The 23,811-nt window shown below is 51.8% G+C and overlaps 1 protein-coding gene across 1 annotated transcript in view; it reads right to left on the bottom strand.

The window, feature by feature from the left end:
* LOC144732389 (uncharacterized) overlaps window positions 1–23,811 on the bottom strand; it is a 198,591-nt gene that overhangs the window by 71,266 nt on the left and 103,514 nt on the right. The window lies entirely within an intron of this gene.

The raw sequence follows: 23,811 nt of genomic DNA on the forward strand, positions 1-23,811 counted from the left end.
GGTCCTTTGTTCCCACAGTCCCAAGGCTGATACGCAATGGTGTTCACTCATTTTAGGCCGAGTAAAACTAGGGTCGGACAGTGTTTCGGAGAACAAACACTAACCACGCGTGTGAGTGCGCCTTTCGTGGGGTGCGGCATTGTAGTGGTTAGCGCTACGCTGCGCTAAGAACCCGGCGACCCGAGTTCGATTCCCGCTCACGGCCAACACCGGTGATGATTATCTGAATCGGTCCTGGGCCTCTCCAAGGTCTGAGTACCTGGTGCGGTGTGTAAACGTCGCAACCGGGGAGACAAAGACGGCCGTGCGTGGTGCCGGCCACCCACCCTCTCGCGTGCCGTGACGGCCTTCCTAGGTGCTCCCCGCGAGCGGCACTTGCCCCTACAGTCTATGGAGGCTACACGCGGGCTCTTTGTCTTAGTTCGGACACAAAGGCTCGCAGTTGGCCATCAGCCGCGTACAGTGGCGGACAGGGCCGGCCTTGCGGGCATGGCGACAACTTTGCATTCAAACTCGCAGCACGGCGGCTGCCACATTCTCAAAACTGGGCCCAGGAATTGCACTTTTTTTTAGATAAGTTTGAGTGCGTTCAAGTGTTTTGTTGTTGATTTTCTTTAATTTCCAAGGTACCCAGATTCATGCGCTTTCCCTAGTGTGGGCTTTACAGAACGTTTCACATGAGTGAGATATGAGAGATCAGATTTTAACACTTTGTGAAGGTTTGCTATATTTTGATATCAAACCTCTTGTTCAAATTTGAAAATGTTTGTTAAAAACCAGCAATTGCCCCACGTATACGACCAATAACTTAGCCTTAAGTGAGTAACTGGTGCATTGTATCAGCACTGGCGAGACAAAGGCGGCCGGGCGTGGTGTTGGCCATGCACCCCCTTGTGTGCCGTGCCAGCCTTCATAGCTGCTCGCGAGCACCAGTTGCTCCTACAGGCTGTTAAGGTTATACAGGGGATCTTCGTCTTGTATAAGTACTGTATGTGTGCGTGTATCTCTGTGTCTTAAATGTGTATACATCTGTGACAGTTGTGGAGAGAGTGGATAAGTTTCTATACCAGGACAGTGTGCTTATGGCCAACTCCAATTTGGCAGCAGGGGTTGGCATTATCTTTTCATTGGCTACATGGAAGCTGTCTGGTCTGTCGCTCCACACGCTGCTCCGGGTCTTCTCGGCCACAATCATGCCCTCTCTTTTCTATGCTTTGGGAAACGTGGACCCCTTTGAAGCAACATCTGCACCAGTTTCAAATATTCAGGCTGGCCTGCCTACAATTCATCCTGAGTTTAACCAGACCGGATTTTGTGAGCTCACAAATCCTTAAAAGATCTGGACAAAGTCCCATCGGTGAGCTCCTCCGGCAGGCGAGGCTGCATTAGCTGAGGGTCATGTAGCTCGCATGCCCAGCCACCGCATGCCCAAGCAGCTTCTGTTTGGCTGGATAGAGGGGGCTAAACGGGCGCGACACAAGCTAGAGAAGAGATGGACTGATGCGGTAAGGGAGGAACTTGTCAAAGACTGGTACCAGCGGTGTGAAGATCGGCCTCTGTGGAAGGGACTCGTGAAGGACGCCGTCCAGCAACAACGGAGGGCAGAGAGCACCGGGCGGCTAAAATGCAGCAAGATGACAAAGTAGGGTCTGTCCCGTGACCTGTCAGCGAGCCTTCGACACTTCACCTTGCATCTGAGTGCACCTGGCCTAGCACAGTGGCAAATGGCGGCTGTTGTCATAATCACCGAGAAAAAGCCCCGACAGTTTTGCTGGTCATAGGATATGGTCCCTCTGTTTAAGTTGTGTTTTCAATTTTGTTTTAAAACTCACGGCAGGTTCAGATACAACCTACTAGATTTGTTATGCAATGCCACCAGCAGATCCCAGGTTGTCGGGATCATAGAGAAATATGCTAAACACTATGGCACCGCTCCACACACAGACAACCAACAAGGCACAGACATACACATTAGTCAAAATGCGTTAAGCTTAGAGATTGTAGGGGAAAGTATTGTTAGCAAGCACCTATTAAATCTGGTACATCAACCAGAGGGATAGTGTTGCCAACACCATGTTTGGTAATCTGTCTCCAAAGTGCCGATGATGTTCACACACTTCAACCAGGTCCCTACTTGGCAGTACCATTGTACGAGGCCAAAAAACAAACTCGGACCACTGGGATCGTAGTGCAATGCACTGACCACTAAAACAATACACCATCAACAAAGATCCCCCGTGTAGCCTTTACAGACTCTAGGAGCAAGTGCTGTTAGCGAGTAGCACCAATGAAGGCCGGCACAACACACGAGAAGGTGGGTGGCCAGCATCACGCCCGGCCACCTTTGTCTCCCAAGTGGCAATGTTTATACACCGCACCAGGCATTCATTTGAGGCTGAGTCGACCTAGGGGAGGCCCAGGACCGGTTCAGACAATCGTCACTGGTGTTGACCGTGGGAATCGAACCCGGGACGCCGGGTTCGTAGTGCAGCGCGTGAACCACTGTACTACCGCTCCATGCACACAGACGCACAAAAACACGGGACAGCCAAGGAGACACATTTGTGTTTGCAGACAGCAACAAAAAGAAATCGCACAAATCCGTTCAAAACAACTGCATCCTGTGTGTGCGCAGCAGCATGAAGTAGAACATAATATTGTGCTAATCGTATGCAGACATCTAAAGAACACACATTAGTGCACATGGACACACACGCAGGCCACACAGGCACACGTTTGCCAGCGAGGCGACCTGCGCTTTAATTCCATTTCACGGTTTAACTCGAACGACCGCATTTCAACTGCGATACGCGCGAGCCTTATCGGCCTGCTCACTTTAGCCATAATAATATTTTGGGGGTGGCGGGGGGGAAGAAAGACGATGATCAATTTTTCAACAAAACAAAGAAAAAAGGCGTGGACAAAGGAGGTGGGGTAAAAAAATCCACCGTGGCATCTTTCCAACGAGGGCTGCGAAAGGGTGCGGGGTGGTGACGCCACCAGCGGCACCACCACCACGACTCTCGAAGGTTCCCGGACAACCGCGACGTCTCTGACGAGCGAGCGGCTTGCGGTGTGGGTTTGGGCTTGAAGGTGGACAGATGACCACCAACCACCACCATCATCATGTTAAGCATCAGCACTGGGGAGACAAAGGCAGCTGGCCGTACAGTTCTGGCCACACAACTTCATTGTGCACCGCGCAGGCCTTAATAGGTGCTCACTAACAACACTTGTTGAAGGCTCTATGAAGGGATGTTTGTCTACCCATGCATGTATGATTCTATCCGACCAGCCTGAGGGTTAAGTGCTTTCTGACAGCACTTCCCTTGTAACCCAGGGACCCTTGGCTACCCATATGTGCGTGCCTATGTGGTGCCATTTGGGTCCCTACCTTATTGTTGGTGCCTAATTATGTGTCGACCGATGTATGTACAGCATGTATGTAGGTGCGAGTATATGTGCGTATGCATGCTTTTGTTTGTGTGTGTCTACATAGATGTGCGGTAGCGGTGAGCGCACTGCGCTACGGACCCAGTCACATGGGGGTTCGATTCCTGCTCATGGCCACCAGTGACGATTAATTATCTGAACTGGTCCTGGGCCTCCCTAGGTCGACTCAGCCTCAAATGATAACCTGGTGCAGTATGTAAACATCACCACTGGGGAGACAAAGGCAGCCAGGCGTGGTGCTGGCCACCCACCCGCTCGTGTGCCGTGCTGGCCTTCATAGGTGCTCGCTAACATCACTTGCCCCAACAGTCTGTTAAAGGCTATATGGGAATGTTTGTCTTTGTCTCCATGTAACTACGTCTATATATGCACGCATTCTTTTTTTGCATGGTCGTTTTCAAATCCACACATAATCAAAGTGTACGTGTCTTACTCTACATGTGTCTACGTGTGTATATCTGTATATCTGCGTGTACATGTGTCTGTAAATATGCTTGTGGGTGTATATTTGCGAGTGTGTTTGCGTAATGGCCAGAAGTGCAACAGTGGTTGGCTCGCTGCACTACGAACCAACGACGCAAGTTCGATTCAGGCTGACGGCCTATGACAGTGAGGAATATCTGAACCAGTTCTGGGCCTAGGTCGACTCAGCCTTAAAATAGTACCTGGTGCGGTGTGTAAACATCAGTACTTGGGAGGCAAAAGTGGCCGGGCGTGTGCTGTGTTGGCCTTGGTATTTGCTCGCCAACAGCATTTGCTCCAACACTCTTTTATGTTATATGGGGAATCCTCGTCTTGTGTTGCGCGTGTCTATGTACGTCAAGCACGTATGTACGTATGTGCGTGAGCCCACACGAGCTTCGATGCCTTCCGATTATGCCTTGTCCTCTCCACATAAGGCGCGCTGCTAAGGCCCCCTCCTCATCACGGCGTAACGAGTCGAGCCTTGTGAGTTACGCGGAGGCGTCAGACACTTCGCCGATCCACCAGACAAGCAAAGTTGAAAAAAACCAGGCTGTGAAAAATACTGACAAGGCCATCGATGTCGGATCGATGGCCAGTTGGTGCCCTCTCCACTAACACGGCTATCGGTGCCATATTCGTTAACTTAGGCGTTGATTCACAACCAGAACCATCCCGATAGTCTGCGGCTATAAATAGGGATGTGTTAGTGATAAGCGATGGGTTAGAGATAGGGATGGGTTCGAGATAAGAATGTGTTAGAGATAGGGATGGCTTCGACAATAATGGGGTAGAGATAGTGATGGTTCCAGATAGTATTGGTGTTATGGCTAGACTAAGAGCTAGGTTTAGTGGTAGCGGGAGAGCTGGGGGTTTTGGTGTTAGGGCTTATTGTTATAGTTGAGGCTCAGGTTAGGGAATATGGATGGTGTTAGAGCTAGAGTTAATGTTATGGTTCGTGTTAGGTATAAAGCTAAGGTTGGTGTTTGATCTTTAGCATTTAACATTCGTGTTATATAATGCCATGAGCCATTGTCGGACTGTAATGAGCAGATAGTGTTCGGGTTAGGGCTACTGTTTAGAGCAGAGGATACAAGACAGTTTAAGGAGATGTTCAATATGAGCATCACTGCTGCGTCCCTTTTACGCGGCTGCTTTTTTTGAAAATGGCTACGGCACCGGTGAAAATCGAGGATTGGAGAGAAGCATCCCCCCCCACCACCACTCCCCCCCTCGCGTTCCACTGCCCCAACAGAGTCCCGAGTAGGCATTTTTAAAACAAATAAATAACTCCCAAGATTAAAAATGAACACATGAACAAATACATTTTACCCAAAACCATATGCCCACCCAAAAGACATTCCGCTTTGTAAATCTGTTTACATAAATGAGTGCGGCGCTCGAGTGAGTACACAAGTACGTGATTGCTCTCTTCCAGGAACGAACGCAACCCGTGGCAACGGCGACCGTGCTGCTGATGTGCAGAACTTCACGTGCATCACGAGCAACACGACGCGAACACCACCGCTGCAATGAACAACACAGAACAACACAAGCGCTACAATGAACAACACAGAACTGTTCTGTGAATATATAAAAACACCAATCTGTACACGTACACAACGAGGCATTGGGCGGTGGCCGTTACAATCCAGCCACTGACATTCCACATTATGGCAGGGCTCTGTCTCACCATTGGACAAACATGTTGATCGTTTACCACCGGGATTGGAACTCGTGATTTACAACTGTGGGTCGCACATTCTGCGCTGATGAATTTTGTCCAAAAATGAAATAAAATCCACACACGTGTGCACACAGCCTGCAGACAAACTCCACCTTTTGTCTTGAGGAGTGTCACTGCCCAGGGCCAGGAAATCGCAAGCCCAAAGAGCTTCGTCCACTTTTCTTTTTTGCATTCATTCAAGTGTTTCCACCACTCACAGGCAGTTTTAAATTAAATTTGAAATATCTCCACACTCTAAGAAAGTGCTGGTTGCACGTGCTACGAGACGCTGCCTGCTGCTGGTCAACGAGAAATCCCTTCTCTGCGTTGCTGCAGCCACAGGAAGGGCAGTGGACGGAGTACCGAGCACACCTGGCCACTTGTGCCTTGCTACAATATATATGCCCGTTTTGAGCTGAGTTGACCTCGGAGAGATTGAAACTGGGGATCACAATGGAGTGTTGATGCGCATGGCCAGGAATGCAATGTGACTGTGGAGCTGTTGTCGTGCAACTTCTGATTGCGATGGGGTGCCACGATGGCTAGGAGATGTTAACAACCTCGCCTAGTGTGCAGGAGATCGTGGGTTCAATCCCGACCCTGACGCCTGCTGTATATTTGGAGTTCGCATCTTTCTCTCCCCGTGACGGTCTCGTGGATTTTTCTCGAGGTCCTCCGGTTTTTCCCTCCACATTCAGAATCAACGTGCATGTAAAGTATTTGGCTGCTGCTATACATTCCCACATCATGATAAGCCTCTTCGTTGAGCTATCATTTGTGATAGCCAGGTTGCTTCTGAAAAATATCTACTACATAGCTCGGTGGGCCTTACCTGGTAAAATAAAAAAAATAGTTTAGTAATGCTGCTCCCTGAGTTAGGGCCTGCGTTTCCCCCATGGATACAATCAGCCTACACACTTTTGTTTCAGCTTATGTGGGTTTTTTTCATCATTTGGACAAGCCCGGCATTTTCTATTCAATTAATAGCCAATGTTTCCCTTTTGCCACAGGATTCATGGTTTTTGGTGGTCATCTGCCCAGTGCTCAATCACGACGACCGAGAACTAAACCCAGGTGACCAGGTTCGGAGCACGACGTGCGAGACACTGGCACCACCGCCCGTGAACGCACACACACACAGCCAAACAATTTAAATGTAATGCCGGAAGGAAGACGAACAGAAACGCGGCACTGCATACACAGACACAAACAGAAAGGCGGAGAAAGGAATGTATTTGTATTTATATATTTATATATTTAAATGCAGTTGACATGCATCTCGCACGTCTCGCGCCCAGCCTCTCCACCCCGCCCCGTGCGCAGGTTCCAGCACGCAGACTCAACATTTACATAACCCCTGGCGAGAGGCGCCCCGCTCACTCCACTCCCTCTACTCTCCCTTCACTCCCTCTGCTCCCACTGCTCTCCCTTCACTCCCTCCACTCCCACCGCTCCCTCCCCTCCCCCACCACTCCCTCCACTCCCTCCCCTCCCCCACCACTCCCTCTGCTTCCTCCCCTCCCCCACCACTCCCTCTGCTCCCTCCACTCCCCCACCACTCCCTCCACTCCCTCTGCTCCCTTCACTCCCACTGCTCCCTTCACTCCCTCCACTCCCACCGCTCCCTCCCCTCCCCCACCACTCCCTCTGCTCCCTCTGCTCCCTCCCCCACCACTCCTTCCACTCCCTCTGTTCCCTCCACTCCCACTGCTCCCTTCACTCCCTCCACTCCCACCGCTCCCTCCCCTCCCCCACCACTCCCTCTGCTCCCTCCACTCCCACTGCTCCCTCCCCCTCCACTCCCTCTGCTCCCTCCACTCCCACTGCTCCCTTCACTCCCTCCACTCCCACCGCTCCCTCCCCTCCCCCACCACTCCCTCAACTCCCTCTGCTCCCTCCCCTCCCCCACCACTCCTTCCACTCCCTCTGTTCCCTCCACTCCCACTGCTCCCTCCCCCACCACTCCCTCCACTCCCTCTGCTCCCTCCACTCCCTCTGCTCCCTCCACTCCCACTGCTCCCTTCACTCCCTCCACTCCCACCGCTCCCTCCCCCACCACTCCCTCTGCTCCCTCCACTCCCATCGCTCCCTTCACTCCCTCCACTCCCACCGCTCCCTCCCCTCCCCCACCACTCCCACTGCTCCCTTCACTCCCTCCACTCCCACCGCTCCCTCCCCTCCCCCACCACTCCCACTGCTCCCTTCACTCCCTCCACTCCCACCGCTCCCTCCCCTCCCCCACCACTCCCTCTGCTCCCTCCACTCCCACTGCTCCCTCCCCTCCCCCACCACTCCCTCTGCTCCCTCCACTCCTACCACTCCCTCTGCTCCCACCATTCATCCACTCCCTCTACACCCACAATTCCTCCACTCACTCCACTCCCTCTGCTCCCTCCACTCCCTCTGCACCCACCATTCCTCCACGTTTACCACTCCCTCCGCTCCCTCCACTCCCTCTCCACTCCCTCGGCTCCCACCATTCCTCCACTCCCTCTGCTTCCACCATTCATCCACTCCCTCCACTCCCTCCACTCCCTCCGCTCCCTCTCCACTCCCTCGGCTCCCTCCATGCCCAGCGAGGTGCTCTGAGCGCTCTGAAACCTTCACTTGGCAGAAACCGGCACGGAAACCAATTCCACGCGGAAAGCCCAAACACTCAAAACACCAGCATCGGGGGAGAGACTCCATCACGCACCACACAACAACAATCACAGCTGCTATTACTTCCATGCGAGCGCAAGTGGTGCTCTGTCAATGAGATGTTTGCGTTGAATGGTGTTATTACGAAATGTAGTAGGCCATTTAAAACGGAGAATACCCTCCGCTCATTTCATTCATTCATATGCGCATGCCTTGAATTGCAAAGCTTCATTTTTTGTAGCAATTCTGCATCTGCACACACAATTTACCCTTGCTCAAAGCCACTGGGTTCCTGAAATGTATTGTACGACGAGGTTGTGATTGTATGTGTGTGCAAACTCTATTGTGAACTTGCCACTTATACTTTTATTTTGCAGATTTTTTTATGCCATTCATGATATCCAGCAAATGTACAACATTCCCCGATCTTCATTGCAAATGCTCATCTAAATGGTTTCTGACCTAGTTACAAAAGGCAGCCTGCCCCGTCTGAGTACCAGTTTTGAGTATTATTCATGAAATGTGAATCACAACGACTGTAACGGCTCAATCGGTGACTCGGCAGTCGAGTGAACGGCTCGCAATAAGAATGTTGAGTTAAAAATTGTGGGTTGGTCCAGTCCATCATCTCTTTGGGGTCGAGAAAACCAGTACAACTTTGTTGGGCAGTCAACCATGGTTATTCTACGCAGAAAGCTCGTCCTATCCGTAGGAATGAGGTATTTCCACCACTGTCTCAGGGCTGTCAACACAAGAGATGAGCATCGCCTCAATGCGAACTTTCTCGCAGGGTTACCATAAAGATATTGTAATGCGTGGCCTATTTATTAGCCATTCTCGAACTATTTCTTGGAAAAATGGCTCCATATGCCGACACAAACAGCTCTATGATCACTCTGAAACTGCCCACAGGAAGTACGCTGCCATCCTAAACGCGTAGACGTGAGCGTTACCTCCTCCGATGCGTGGGTTTTCGTCTGGCACTTAATGTTTCCTCCGACACAAAATGCACTCAACAAATGCGTCGAACATCCTGAGCATGAGTCTCCTGGAAAAGTGTTTAGACTGCGTAGTTTTGCCGGATAAAAAAAAAACCATGACACTTAGTTTCGTGGTAAGTGCACAGATTGTAATATAAAACCCATTGAGCAATGCTGCTCCATGGAGAACTGGGCAGTACTCATCCCTGTTGGTGACCTTCAACTCGTGAATAAAACACAACAATTATAATCTTGGTACCAATACAGTACATCCAAACAACCACCACTGTTGACTTCACACAAAGTCGCATTTCACTAAGCCACGGGGGATGATGGTGATACTCTTTTTTTACCTACGTGACTTTACCGAAAAAACCTAAGAGTATGAATCCTTGCAGTCACGAAAGCTTCAAATCTAGAATAGATGATGGTGATGATGGTTGTCATGATGGTGGTAATAATGGCCATTTGCAGTGACGATGACAATAATGTTGCTGATAGTGGTCATAATGGTGGTGATAATTAATGTGACTATGATGATGATGGTTGTGGTGGTGGTCATAATAGTGGTGATGATTTACTTTATGATTATAGTTATGATGATGATGGTAGTGGCCATGGGGGTAATTATGATGACGTTGACGATGCTGGAACTCAATCTCACGGTGGGGACTCCAGACGAACCGCATCTCAGAAACCAAGTGGCTACAACACCGGGCTATTAATACAGCAGCCCCATTAATGAGTCGCTCGTATACGCCGTCTCTAACTCTATTATTACCACCGCCGCCACCGTCATTATGACTAATGCCACGGCCGAGTGTCGCTGCGGCCATTATTACTTTCTTTCGCGGGAGTAATGAGGCAGCGGGTGTAGACAAAGCGCTGCAAAATAGCAGTCAATTGAGGTGGGATTAGGCAACAGAACGGCCCCCTTCCCGGCCTGAAACAAAAGGCTTTGAAGAGCGCCTCGTTTTGCCGAGACGGCGCTGTCGGGGAGTGGGGGGCACGCACGGATCGCCAGCGCCGTGTTGGATGCGGCAACAAAAAAAAGGCGCTTCTCGCCCAGACCCCGCCCGCTCGTCCGCCAACTCGCGGGGGCCAACACCGCCGCCTGTTCGCCTCATACCCCCCCCCCCAGAGCAGCAGAGGGCATGAGCAGCAGCACCACCAACCACCCCTCCCACACTGGGTCCAGTGTCTCTGCCTCGACAACGCAGCAACCCACTCTCACACTGCACGTCCCGCCGCCGCGGCATCCCACAGTTGCTCGCCCGCGCATGTACACACACACTCACACACATGTTTCATGCGTAATTCCTATGCACTTGCTTGCTGCAAGCACGAGCTGAGACATAGGCGTGCATTAATGTCTCTGCCTCTCAAGTCTCTCTGTCTCCCTGTGGATCCCTGTCCCCCTCCCATGTTTTACCTCCGTCTCTCAGGCTCCATCCGCCCCTCTTTGTCTGTCTCCCCTTTTCTCCCTCCATGTATCTCTCTCTTTGTTTCCCTTCGTCTTCCTCTCTCTGCCTCTCGTCTCCTTCGGTCTCTGAGTGTGCCATTATTTATCTCCACATCTCGTCTCTCTGTCTCTCGCTGTGTGGGTGTTTCTCTCTCTCTCCGTGCATCTACGTCGTCTCGCCATGCTCGTCGTGGTCACCGGAGCGACTCCCCCCCCCATCTCTTCTTGCGCTCGCCTCTCCCATTCGCGGCCTCCGCTGGAGCCACGGCGGTCACGTGACCGGGCGGTCCACCAGTCCTCCAAAATATTCGGCTCACATTTTTGTTCTTTCAAACAATTCAGCCGAATACGAGAACCGAAAAAAACACACACTGCCAGTAGTGTTCTGGCAGAGTGTCGGAAGCGAATATTATTCAGTGCACCCCCAGTTCAGACACCGACCTCCGTTTGTCTTGTGTGTGTGGGAACACACACACAGCGTGAAGCACGCAAGCATAATGAGGCAGGCTGTTATACTGGCGTGTTACTGACACAGCACACATACACAGACAAATATCCTAACTTCAGCAGTGTTGTCTGTGAGGCCAAATACTATTAGCAAACCATAGACCCCTGTGCATAGAATTAAACTTGGATCACAGGAACTGAAGTGTGGTCGGCAGCTACACAACTCGATAAAAAATGTGACGAACATTTCACGCAGTTAGACCTTCACTTCCACAAACATGCACTCACATGCTCCCACGTTCACATGTATTTGCACGTACACAAAATGAACCACAAAGATCCCCCGTATAGCCTTAACATACTTTTGGGGCAAGTGATGTCAGCAAGCACCTATGAAGGCCGGAACGGCACACGAAGGGGGTGGGTGGCCAATACCATGCACACACAGGGTCCACACGCACACACATGGGCTCAACGCGCACACACACACACGAGCCACGCTCTCACAAACACTTGCACTCGCATACACGCACCACAGAGACGCACAAAGGAGCTGGTGGGGAGCAGGGCCTGGGAACAGCACAATAGCTCAGGCCCCCCTCCCCTACCCCACCAGTGCCACACACATCCATCACACACGGGACAGCATCACAGCCATGGGCTTTGCTTGCATTGGCGGTCTCCCATTCAAGCGGCGAGGGGGCGCGCGCTCCGTGCCCGTTCTCAGTGTTGGACCTGAGCAGCAGCAGCAGCAGGAGTGGTGGTGGTGGAGAGATGTCGCCACATCCACTCCACGGCTCTAAGTGGTGACACTCGCGCGCGCGCGCCCCCCACGCCGGAGGTATCGGCCAGCGGGTCCCGCTCGTCCACTCGGGCGAGGCGCCTTGGAGTGGGGGGGGGCGCCTTGGAGTGGGGGGGGGGCACCTCTGTCTTGAACTCACTGAAGCCGTGGCGGCCTCGCGAGGGTAGGGGGACACGGGACAATGGATTGCGGTTTTGGGTTAAACACTGCAACGCAGAGAAACATTGGAAGTGGTTCGGGCTATAAGGGTGTAAGGGGTGGAATTGTTCCTTTCAGAGTTGAGGTTTTGGTTAGAATGAGGGTTTAGAGCTGCTTCAGCATTTGAAGTTCAAAGCTAAAAGTGGCTCACGGTTGAGAGTGAAATCTTGGGTTCTGGGTGAGCTCTTGGGCATGGATGTACCCGACTGGTTACCTTATGATTTACGGTTAGCTTCAGAATGTCCATTCACAGTTAACTTGAGGGCTTAACCATTGAGTGTTTGCGGTTTAAGGGCAGTGTCTTGCGTTAAGGTCAGGGTCAGTGCCCGGGCTACAGGGTCAGGTTTAGGCCTCTAACCCCTCCCTCCGCCTTCAAAGCACGATAGAATGCCCGTAACGACAACAGCAGCAGCAATGTCTTCTCGCTTCTAAAGCAACACAAATAAATAAGCCTCGAGCGGGTGGAGGCGGCGACATCACCCCGCTCACCCCTCATCCCACCCGGGTTCACCCTCACCCCGCTCACCCCTCACCCTGGTCATCCCTCACCCCACTCACCCCTCACCCCACCCGGGTTCACCCTCACCCCGCTCACCCCTCACCCCGCTCACCCCTCACCCCACCCGGCTTCACCCTCACCCCACTCACCCCTCACCCCACCCGGCTTCACCCTCACCCCTCCGCTCTCGAGATGCCTTTCCCAAGAGCAACACCACACACAGCACCTGATCGTCATAACCAAACCCCCTCACCAGCCTCCCCGCCCCGCCATGCCTCCACCACCACCACCCCCTCTGCCCGTCTCCTCCTCTACGCTCTACCCTGAAACGCCCTCACTGTACCCGTGAGCTCCCCCGTTTATCCGCGTCCTCAAGCCGCATCGCCACGACCCAGCAGCAGGCTTCACCTTTACATCACAGGGTTATGTCTCAGTCCACGCCGTTTACCACCAAGTAGCCTCGTTCACCCAGTCGCCTCGTTCAGGTCCAGACTCACGTTCCCCTCTCCATGACTGCATCTCTTCACCCAACTGTCTCTTATTTACTCCAGACCACAGAGGCCCCATATTCTTAGGTTTTTTCAGTAAAGTCACGTAGGTAAAACATTAAAATTAATAAAAGTAAAATAAAATAAAAATCACGACGTTTCGGAGGCAACACAAGCTTCCGTCTTCAGGTGGAACCGTCACAGCCACGACAGCTGTATCAAGTAAATGAGATATTGCAAGAGCTACCACTCCGTATGTATAATGGTTGGATAGGGGGGAAGGGCCAAGTACGGCACACTTTTTATTCATATGGTAAGGTGAGGCTTAAGAGGGTGAGCCTTTATTATGGAGAGGTACGGTTTGTGACTAAACCTGGCCTACATAACAATAGTGTGAAAAGGAGAAAACAACTAAACATGGTAAAACAAGCCTGGCTGTCTATCAATAACCTGTAATAGTTGTCTGTCAAATAAGATTGGCCAAATAAATGTAGTTAAATCTTTTTTGCATGGTTAATCACATCTTTCCAATGATTACTCAGTTTGTAACCATCATCACGGTGGAAATTATGTCTGTGTTTGTATATTTGTATGGCTTCGTGTACAAACCTTTGATGGTAGCCAGGAGGTTTGCAGAGAACCTTGGTCTCGGAAAAAACAATTTCATGAGAGTCCACCGAGTTGTAGCAATGATCGGCAACGGCCGAAGAATCAGTTCTGCCGTGTTTCAGATCTGACTTGTGCTCGCGGACACGATCAGAAACATGACGTTTCGTTTCTCCAATGTAGCAATCACCACAAATGCAACTCAATTTGTAGACTCCAGGATACTGTAAGTCAGGAACGACATCCTTCACAGATAGAATCAGATCACGAATTTTATGCACTGTACTGAATCGGACTTGGATCTTATGTTTGTTTAGAATTTTGGAGATCTTTTTGGTCACGCCTACTATGTATGGTAACGTGATAGTTTTGGCCGGAGTTTCATGTGGCTGTTTCTGTGTGGTGGGAGAAACAGCTTGGCGGATAGTGCGGTCAGAGTATCCGTTCATCCTGAGGGCCCGATGTACATGTCTTAATTCACCGGCCAGGTGGTGTTGGTCAGAAATGCCATGGGCTCTGTGGTATAGCGTTTTGACGAGAGAATTCTTTTGAGATGGGTGGTGGTGGGAATCCGGTTTCAAGTAGGAATCTGTGTGGGTGGCTTTCCTGTAGACAGAATGTCCCAAGGATCCGTCAGGCCTCCTCTCAAACAGAATATCCAAGAATGGTAGTTTACCGTCTTTCTCCACTTCCATGGTGAATCTGATGGATGGGTGTCTAGAATTGATGTGGTCCAAGAAGTGGTTCAATGCTGGGAGGCCATGTGGCCAGATGACGAAAGTGTCATCCACATACCTCTTCCACAGGGAAGGACGCAGAGTGGATGTCTGGATGGCGTCTGATTCAAACTTTTCCATGAACATGTTGGCTATAACTGGTGACAAGGGGGAGCCCATAGGGGTACCCTCATTCTGTTTGTAGAAGGTGCCATTCCAGAAACAGCCACATGAAACTCCGACCAAAACTATCACGTTACCATACATAGCAGTCGTGACCACAAGATCTCCAAAATTCTAAACAAACATAAGATCCAAGTCCGATTCAGTACAGTGCATAAAATCCGTGATCTGATTCCATCTGTGAAGGATGTCGTTCCTGACTTACAGTATCCTGGAGTCTACAAACTGAGTTGCAGTTGTGGTGATTGCTACATTGGAGAAACGAAACGTCATGTTTCTGATCGTGTCCGCGAGCACAAGTCAGATCTGAAACACGGCAGAACTGATTCTTCGGCCGTTGCCGATCATTGCTACAACTCGGTGGGCTCTCATGAAATTGTCTTTTCCGAGACCAAGGTTCTCTGCAAACCTCCTGGCTACTATCAAAGGTTTGTACACGAAGCCATACAAATATACAAACACAGACATAATTTCAACCGTGATGATGGTTACAAACTGAGTAATCATTGGAAAGATGTGATTAACTATGCAAAAAAGATTTAACTACACTTATTTGGCCAATCTTATTTGACAGACAACTATTACAGGTTATTGATAGACAGCCAGGCTTGTTTTACCATGTTTAGTTGTTTTCTCCTTTTCACACTATTGTTATGTAGGCCAGGTTTAGTCACAAACCGTACCTCTCCATAATAAAGGCTCACCCTCTTAAGCCTCACCTTACCATATGAATAAAAAGTGTGCCGTACTTGGCCCTTCCCCCCTCTCCAACCATTATATATACGGAGTGGTAGCTCTTGCAATCTCTCATTTACTTGATACAGCTGTCGTGGCTGTGACGGTTCCACCTGAAGACGGAAGCTTGTGTTGCCTCCGAAACGTCGTGATTTTTATTTTATTTTACTTTTATTAATTTTAATGTTTTACCTACGTGACTTTACCGAAAAAACTTAAGAATATGAATCCTTGCAGTCATGAAAGCTTCAAATCTAGAATTAATGCCCACAGAGGCCCCCTCTGCCAATCATGTACCCAACTCTCCCTTCCTCCATTTGAAGAGCAGCACCATTACCAGGTTAACACTTTGTAGACTTTCGCGACCAATATTACTCAAAATCAAGTTTTTTTTTATTCGAACACGTAAATATAAATGTGTCGTTGACCCACCACCACGACACATTTGTAGTGACATCACGGATGTCACTGTGTAATGCCGGCCAGAGAGAGGCACGGCGTGCGGTGTAGCGACATCGCGGGCACCACGAGAATGTGGGTGCAGTACCGGCCCTAGAGGGGTTCGGTGAGCGCTGACTGACAGTGCTGGATGGCACCGCGCTTGGCGTGCAGTGCCGACCCCTACAGGATAGGGTGTGAGAGTACCGGCCACGGGAATGGGGTTACAATAGGCCGTGGCACTCTGGTTGACCCCAGAGGACACATAACCGGTTAAGTCTACAAAGGGGCCCCAAGTGGGGGCTAGGGATGGTCACGTGGTCGAGGTTCAGATCCTGCTCGAGGATTCTGGAAGGTGGGCGTGGCCAAGGGCGGACCCGGCCACGCTGCAGAGGATATAAGCCGGGTCCCCCAAAGGGACCGGCGTTGTTGTTCATCCTGAAGAAACCTTCGTCTACGTCCTACGTCCAACAGAGTCTCCAACACGTGGACCTGGACCCGAGCTGTGGTCCTGGCAGGTTGTAGCAGTTACATTGTAATTAGTGTAGGTTGTTATTCTGTTAAGGGACAGTTACCCTGTGTGTTGGTGTTAATAAATGTGTTGCCTCCAAAGAGTGCGTCTGCGACTCAGTTGAATCCACTACACATTTATATTTATGCGATGTAACCAAAAAAAACTCTTATGGATCACAGTTTTCAATAAACGTCCATCTCCAGCCTCTTGTGCAGATTCATCTGGTCAAGTGGTCGCAATTAGGTCCTTATCGGTGTTAACACCTGTGTGTTTTTGTTATATTGTGCTCTGTGTTCAGCAACATTTAGAGGTCAGGCATTCTGAGATTCTCTGACACAATTTGTATCCAGATTCATCTTCTGATGTGATCGAATAATTGCCTTCAGGGCCCACGTGATAAATATTTTTTTAACCGTAACAAGAATACCGATGGCCTATGTGCGTGCAATATTTGGCACCACTGAGATCCTGGGTTCAAATCAAGATCTCAGCCACCCTTCATTAAACTGGGTTCCCAAGAACAGAAAGTTGATGGCGTCAGGCCGGTCGCCATTAACTGCACAACACAACCCAACATTACGTGATATCGCAGTGTTTCAACTGTGAATTAACAAGAAGATGCGTAATGCAGTTTCATTTACATGCAACGGACAATCTCAGCAAAGCGTGCTAAAGGCATGCCACCTAGTGTGGGTGAGCAGCTATAAAAGGGACTCCACAGGTAATGTCAACTTACAGACAACATTCCCTGTCACAAGTTGATATCTCAATGCTTCAAGTGAGAGTCCCAAATGGAGAGCTAATATCTGTGACATGCTGCTAATAGCTCGACTGGATACAATTGGAATAGCAATACCATGTCAAAACTTTTACGTACGATCTGGACACAGATTTCTGGTTCAGATACGGGCTAGCACAAATGTACATGCCTTGGAGAGCTTCCTTCCTTTCTTTCTGATAACTCACAGAGAACAGGAAGCGGTAGCGCTTACACCGGTTTCTCGGCGTGTTTGTGTAAATACACTGAGCCGTCACAGAGCACAGAGGCGTAACCCGGAGCGTCTTTGCAACGAACAGGTCTCCCTTCGAGTCAGACATCTACAATTAAACGACGCTGCCATTGCATAACAATGCAGCCGTTAAGGTGCAGTAACCTTGCGTCACCTGTCTCGCAAGCGCACACACACCCCACGCTACTGCAGTGCGCACGTAGCCGAGTGCTTTGAAAGGAGATGCTGATGGTGTGCTGCTTGGTACGATTATACCATTGGACAAGCCCCTTAAGGATACATCTAGTCCGGTGTTCTTTCACTCATTTTCAGAGGGGGCCCACTTTCACCAATAAGACATCATCAGTGTGGTGAGCGCCACCACACATTTTAAACCATTGGGGAGTTTGTCAGCAGCACGATGATGATGGGGGGTGTTTTCACTATCTATGTATTGTTGGGGGTCTGCACGTCAGGGGCCGCCCTAAAGGCCACTAGGGGCCACTAGTGGCCCGCGGCCTTGCAATCAAGAAAAATGCTCTATACCTTGACGATCAAGCCTTATCTTAGCCAACCCTGAGCCTCAAATTGAAAATAACAACCGAGAAGTGAACACCAACGCCAGTGTTAACCCGAACCATTCCCTGTCACTGGCACCACGGTACTGCTGACCCTTGTCCCCGACTCCCTCTGATGGAAGTGGAAACGCGATGCTCACACAAACCTCACCCGTATACCTACTCCAGCTACCAACTCAATGCCGACGCCAATCTGAATCATGAACCAATGCTAACACGAGCCGCTAGCCGCTACACACCAGTACCAGAGCAATAACACCGATCAAATAAATGGTAGCCTCTAAGTGCAATGCCATGAACGAACATGAACCCAATCTCCTAATTTATATCCATGTGCAGGCCATAATGCAATATGGACGTATAAAGCGTCCTCATACAGCCACATCGGGACATTCTACACAAGGCATCGTACTCGTGGATAAGCATGAACCCGAGTTTCACGTGCACATTAATACACAGTAGAGAAACGCACGTCACGATCCTGGATGGAGTAGACTCATCCCACGATCGTCCCTTTAAGGGTCAGTAAGATTAGTGCGACTTTATAGGAAGTCAACAGTTGCTACCTTAAGCATACGGAGCTTGGACCAGTGCCATATGACTGTGGAATTTTCCACCTCTGCTCGGGGTTGCCAATGGAGATGAGCGCCAATGGAGATGAGCGCCAATGTTCACTGCACGCACGGGGACACTTGACAGCTCTCGACTTGCGTAAGATAACGAACTCGCAAGCACAAAATGACGTCACTGGCAGACTGAAATTCACTCGCGGGCGCAGCGCACACTGAAATATTGCAGCGTCAGCTCCTCCGCTGTTTTCTGGCACGTTGTTTATTTATTTACGTTCCGACGGGCTTCCCTGCAGACGTCTCGGCAAGGACTGAGCGATAAGTCGATGCATCACAATGAGCCGCGGCTCCCCCGTGGCCACTCGTGCTGGCGGAGGGGGCGCGGGGGGGAGGAGGAGGAGGTGTCGATAACGTCGCGCTGCCTTCTTATCTGTTGGTAATGCTGCACCTTCCACGCACGGACACGGGTGGGTGGGTGGGTGCACTCTGCCCCTGCTACCACAAGCGAGGAGGCACGGCCACGATATAGTGACATCGCGAGGGGAGAGGCGAGCAAACATTGTGGCGACTGAAGTACCGGGAGATACTTACTTAGTCTGCCCTCTATGTCAGCGAACACGGCGGGGGTCTTATTCATTGAGTCCATCGAACCAAACTCATCTCTCCCCCACTGCTCCCATCGGCAAGGGAACCGAGCTCGTTTCTGATCGATAGCTGATGGTGAACGTAACATTCACACGCTGCGTACTCAAACTCAATTGCAGGAGGATTAAACGTCTCGATTTATTGGCAAAATGTTTTCCCTACGTTTGCACGTGGAAATAAAGTGCAATAGCCAGAGGAGAACGACTGCACCTAAGGACAGGGCAGAACCCTATTTGGTGTACTGCCCTCCCTACAGGCATATCACTGGCTTTACATGTGGGTGTCTCAGTCAGGCTCCATCTCTGTGACCCACCATCCCCTCCACACTGAGCTCATGTTGTGGTCCGGGCGTTTTATTTTCGACCCTCAACCCAGCCATGCGAGTGACAACGCGTTACAACGCGTTCCGCCGTATAAAAGAAACGCGGAGCTGTGTTCATCCCCAGTGGCAGCCCTCAATAGATTTGCAGGCGCAAAATACGACATTCCTATGACAGGGGCCAGTCTTTTCAGAAGAAAGCCACTTTGACCTCCAACAAAGTGTTCAATTTATCGACCCAGGGAGAAAAATTGTCTGAATCAAACCCAGTGTATAAGTGTCGACATCTTAACGTTCCCTTCTTGGACATTATTTCAATTTGTCAGAAGCAACTCTGAAGTGCAAACTAGGATGATGTTGAAAAGTGAGCACATGTCCCTATTGCGAGAACTCCTCGGGAAGACTTGATGTTGAATTGTAAGACATTGGGGCACAGCAGGATCACAGCCATCACACAGACTGAGTTCATTGCACATGTTGTGCTCTGGAGACAAAACGCAGCACCCGCCCACCAACCCAAGATGCCTCCTCCCCCACCCCACAGAAACCCCCTTTCGCTTCTCACAAAACCACCCTCTCACCCCCGCTCCCCCCCCAGCACAAAGAAGGCCAACCCTTCTTCCCTGCAGAAAATCCCAAGCCCGGCCTTTTCCTTCAGCATACCGACCACCGGCACATTTTCAGGTGTTACACGACCACGGATTTTTTTTAAATATAAAATGCGAATCGTTTTTCATAGCATTCCATGGAGTGCAGCGCACTCCACCCCCCCCACCGTCTAAGTGACCATGCGTCGATTACAGACGGGGTGGACGGACAGACGGATGCCCCAGCGGGCTGTTGCTGCTGCCACCACGACAACCACTACGCGTGGCCTCTCCTCGCAGTGCCGCCACGAGCACCCTCCTGCTGCACCGCCACGTTCCAGGCCGAGCCCCGCGCCCAAGACGGCATCGGACCGAGCGGGGTGCGCGCGTTCCCGTGCGGAGGGGGGGGTCACCCCGCACTCATCCCGGCGACCCCCACCCCCCAGGGAGGGTAATTATGCGCGGGACGCCTCGCAGACCCGGCCCGTAAACTTGACCTATGCTAATTTCCCGTCTGCGCGCCACTGTTTGCGAGCCTCACAAAGGGGCCCCTTTAGTCGGACACAGTTACGGAGCGGGGCGGGCCGCACAGCGCCCGCATTAAACCACACATCACTGGCACACACACACCCCCACACACACACCCCCACATCACTGGCCCACACATACCCCCACACACACACCCCCACACACACACCCCACATCACTGGCACACACACACCCCCACACACACACCCCCACATCACTGGCACACACACACCCCCACACACCCCCACATCACTGGCACACACACACCCCACACACGCACACATCACTGGCACACACACACCCCCACACACACACACATCACTGGCACACACACACCCCCACATCACTGGCACCCACACACACAAAGTGGAGGGCCCCCTCCTCTCTCTTGTGCTCGGGCTTCAACTGCCTCGAAACCCCAACCATCACCCCCCCCCCGCCTCCTCCTCCCCACGCTGCCGGCGCGTCTCCCACACCACCCGCCCCTTATCATCCCCAGACATCGGGCTGTCTTGCGAGTTCCGACCCGACATCGGGACGGGTTTTTTTCGTTTCAACTCAGCACTGTTGTGACGATGCCTGGCCGATGATCTTGTCACGCTCGCATTCGGTGCGCCTCGTAACGTCCCACGCATCACTTTGTGTCTCAGTCGCGTCACTTTGTGTCTTGCTCGCGTCACGAGGAGCTGAAATACGGTGACGCGTGACCATTTATCGCGAGCGTGTTTGTTATTCGTGCAGTTACGTGCGCGCGCGCGTTAATCTGCTGCCGTAAAACAGCGCTTCTTACCCTGCTGTGACCCTGCACCCAAGCGTCGCCACTCAACTCGCTGCTCTGCTGCGGTGGCGGGGGGCGAGAGGGGGGCCGGCAGGAGGAGACTCCGGCGCTCTGCATAAACACGCAGTTTTGCGAAGCGAGGACGAACAATTAAAATGTTCCAGTGGATTCCGTTCGTGCACAGCGCCCAGGAATGCGAGCGCGCGATTGCGTTAAACTCGCCGATGCACATTTCGGTGCACGCACACTCATGGTCACGACGGCCTGTACATTGTCACCAAAGATCCCCCGTATAGCCTTAACAGACTGTTGGGGCAAGTGCTGTTTGCGAGTAGCATCTACGAAGGCCGGCACGGCACACGAAGGAGGTGGGTGGCAAACACCACGTCCGGCCGCCTTTGTCTCCCTAGTGGCGATGTTTACACATCGCACCGGGTGCTCATGTGAGGCTGAGTCGACCTAGGGAAGGCCCAGGACCGGTTCAGATAATCATCACTGGTGTCGGTGGCCGTGAGAGGGAATTGAACCCGGGCCGCCAGGTCCGTCGTGTCGCTGCGCTCCCTCTCCCCTCTAAACTCACACGCGCGCGCCTTTCCGGGCGTGAATTGTGCGCCCTCAAAGGACCCCCTCCCTCCTGGAGCCGACGAACAGTTTGTCGCTGCATCGAAGAGCTTCGACCAAGCAGAGAGAGATACCAGAGACGAACGCGAGGCCGGAGTCAACAAATGTACATCTGGATTTGACGTTGACGCACACAAACCTCATCTAATTTGCAATACAAGACCGAAGTCCGAGTTGGTGTTGCAACCATCAGCCTGGTGGTGGTACGACCACGTCAGAACGTTTATTTATACTGGAGGAGGAATCTGATGAGCTACACAGCTCTTTTGTCACGAGATGTCCAGTCGAGGCGCGGGGTAAGAACGTTACAACATCCAATACAAAAACACCAAAGTCTGGGGTTGACTCTGCCCATGAGCCTGCTGTGCGTGCACAATATAGGAATATCTTTGTGGGATGCCATCCGACGACGTCGTGGGCATCTCTGCACTGGCCAAGGGCTGCCAAATGAGACGAGCGCCGTGCCACGCTGACTATGAGCCGCGAGACGCGCACCGACGTTCTGAATGAACATGGGAGCAGGCCGAAGTGCCTCGTCGTCACGACCTGCCAACCAAAAGGGTGAAACGCGACCAACACCCCGAGCAGGTGAGCTGCTGCTGCTGGGGGGGAGATGGGGGGGGGCAGGGCCGGGCACGTGACGGGACACAGGGAGGGGCACTAAGCTGGCACGGGGGGGTGGCACGGGGGGGTGGCACGGGGGGGCGGCACGTGCGCGGGGCGTGGGGGGGGGCGAGATGGTGGCAGCCGCGGGCAGTGCCAGCTGGCGGCGGGCGCCCAGACATCACGTCACGCGGCAGCGCTGGGGGGGGGGCGTCTGTGCCCTCCCCCGCCCGCGCCGCGCCCGCCGCCTTCGCGAGCTCAAATATAGCTGCGGGATGCACTGTACACAGACACACGGAGCTTGCCCATGTTTAGCCTGAGAGCGACGCACTTGTCGAGGCCAGGGGTTGTTTGCGAGCGCCTGTTGAGGCCGACCCCACGACACGCGCGGCGGGCGATGGGGCGGCCGTGGTGGCCCAGGCACCCAGACGCGCCTGGCCACTCGCAGTGACCGCAGTGACCGTGCTGCTGCTGGACGCTGTTGTGCCGTGTTCTTGTAGGGCCGAGTCGAGTTGGGGTGGGGTGCACGGGTAAGGGTTGAGTGTCTATGGTGATATCGTCTCAGATTTCACACTTATTTGCATCTGATGGGGATTTCCATCAGCTGTCAGCCTGCTTAATTGTCAATCTTTAGGCTATGCTACTTATTCAGCTTTTTTATTTTAGCAGGTAAGGCTCACTGAGCTATATACTCTTTTTCAGAAGCGACATGGCCACAAACGATAGCTAAACTTAGTAGCTTATCACGTAGAAATGTATAGGAGCCAAATACTCGAAACGAGTGATGTTAATTCTAAATGTAGAGGTAAAAACCGGAGGACCTGTAGAAAAATCCACGTGACCACGGAGAGAGACACCGCAAACTCCAAACATACAAGCATCAGGGTCGGGATCGAACCCATGCTCTCTGCATACCAGGCGAGGTAGTTAACATCTCGCAATCGCGGCCCCCATTGCGATTGAGTATGAGTTAATGGCATCATAGTGCGGAGTGTTAAAAACTATACTGCCACTCTCCATATAAAAGATGTGCATACTATCACACGCGGTATTGTGTAATGTTTAAGTGTAGCACATATGAACCCCTCTTTACGTGTGCTCACAAGTTGTACGCCAACGCTCCTCCCACAAGCACGCGTGCGTACAATGCTTACGCTGCATGTTTATATCATTCGCATCATTTACAGCGCTCGACGACGAGTGCTCGCGAACGCCGGGCACACGAGACCCCAAGTCTGCAGTGGG

Source organism: Lampetra planeri, chromosome 42, assembly GCF_965212315.1.
Source record: "Lampetra planeri chromosome 42, kcLamPlan1.2.h2, whole genome shotgun sequence".
Classification (NCBI taxonomy): domain Eukaryota; kingdom Metazoa; phylum Chordata; class Hyperoartia; order Petromyzontiformes; family Petromyzontidae; genus Lampetra; species Lampetra planeri.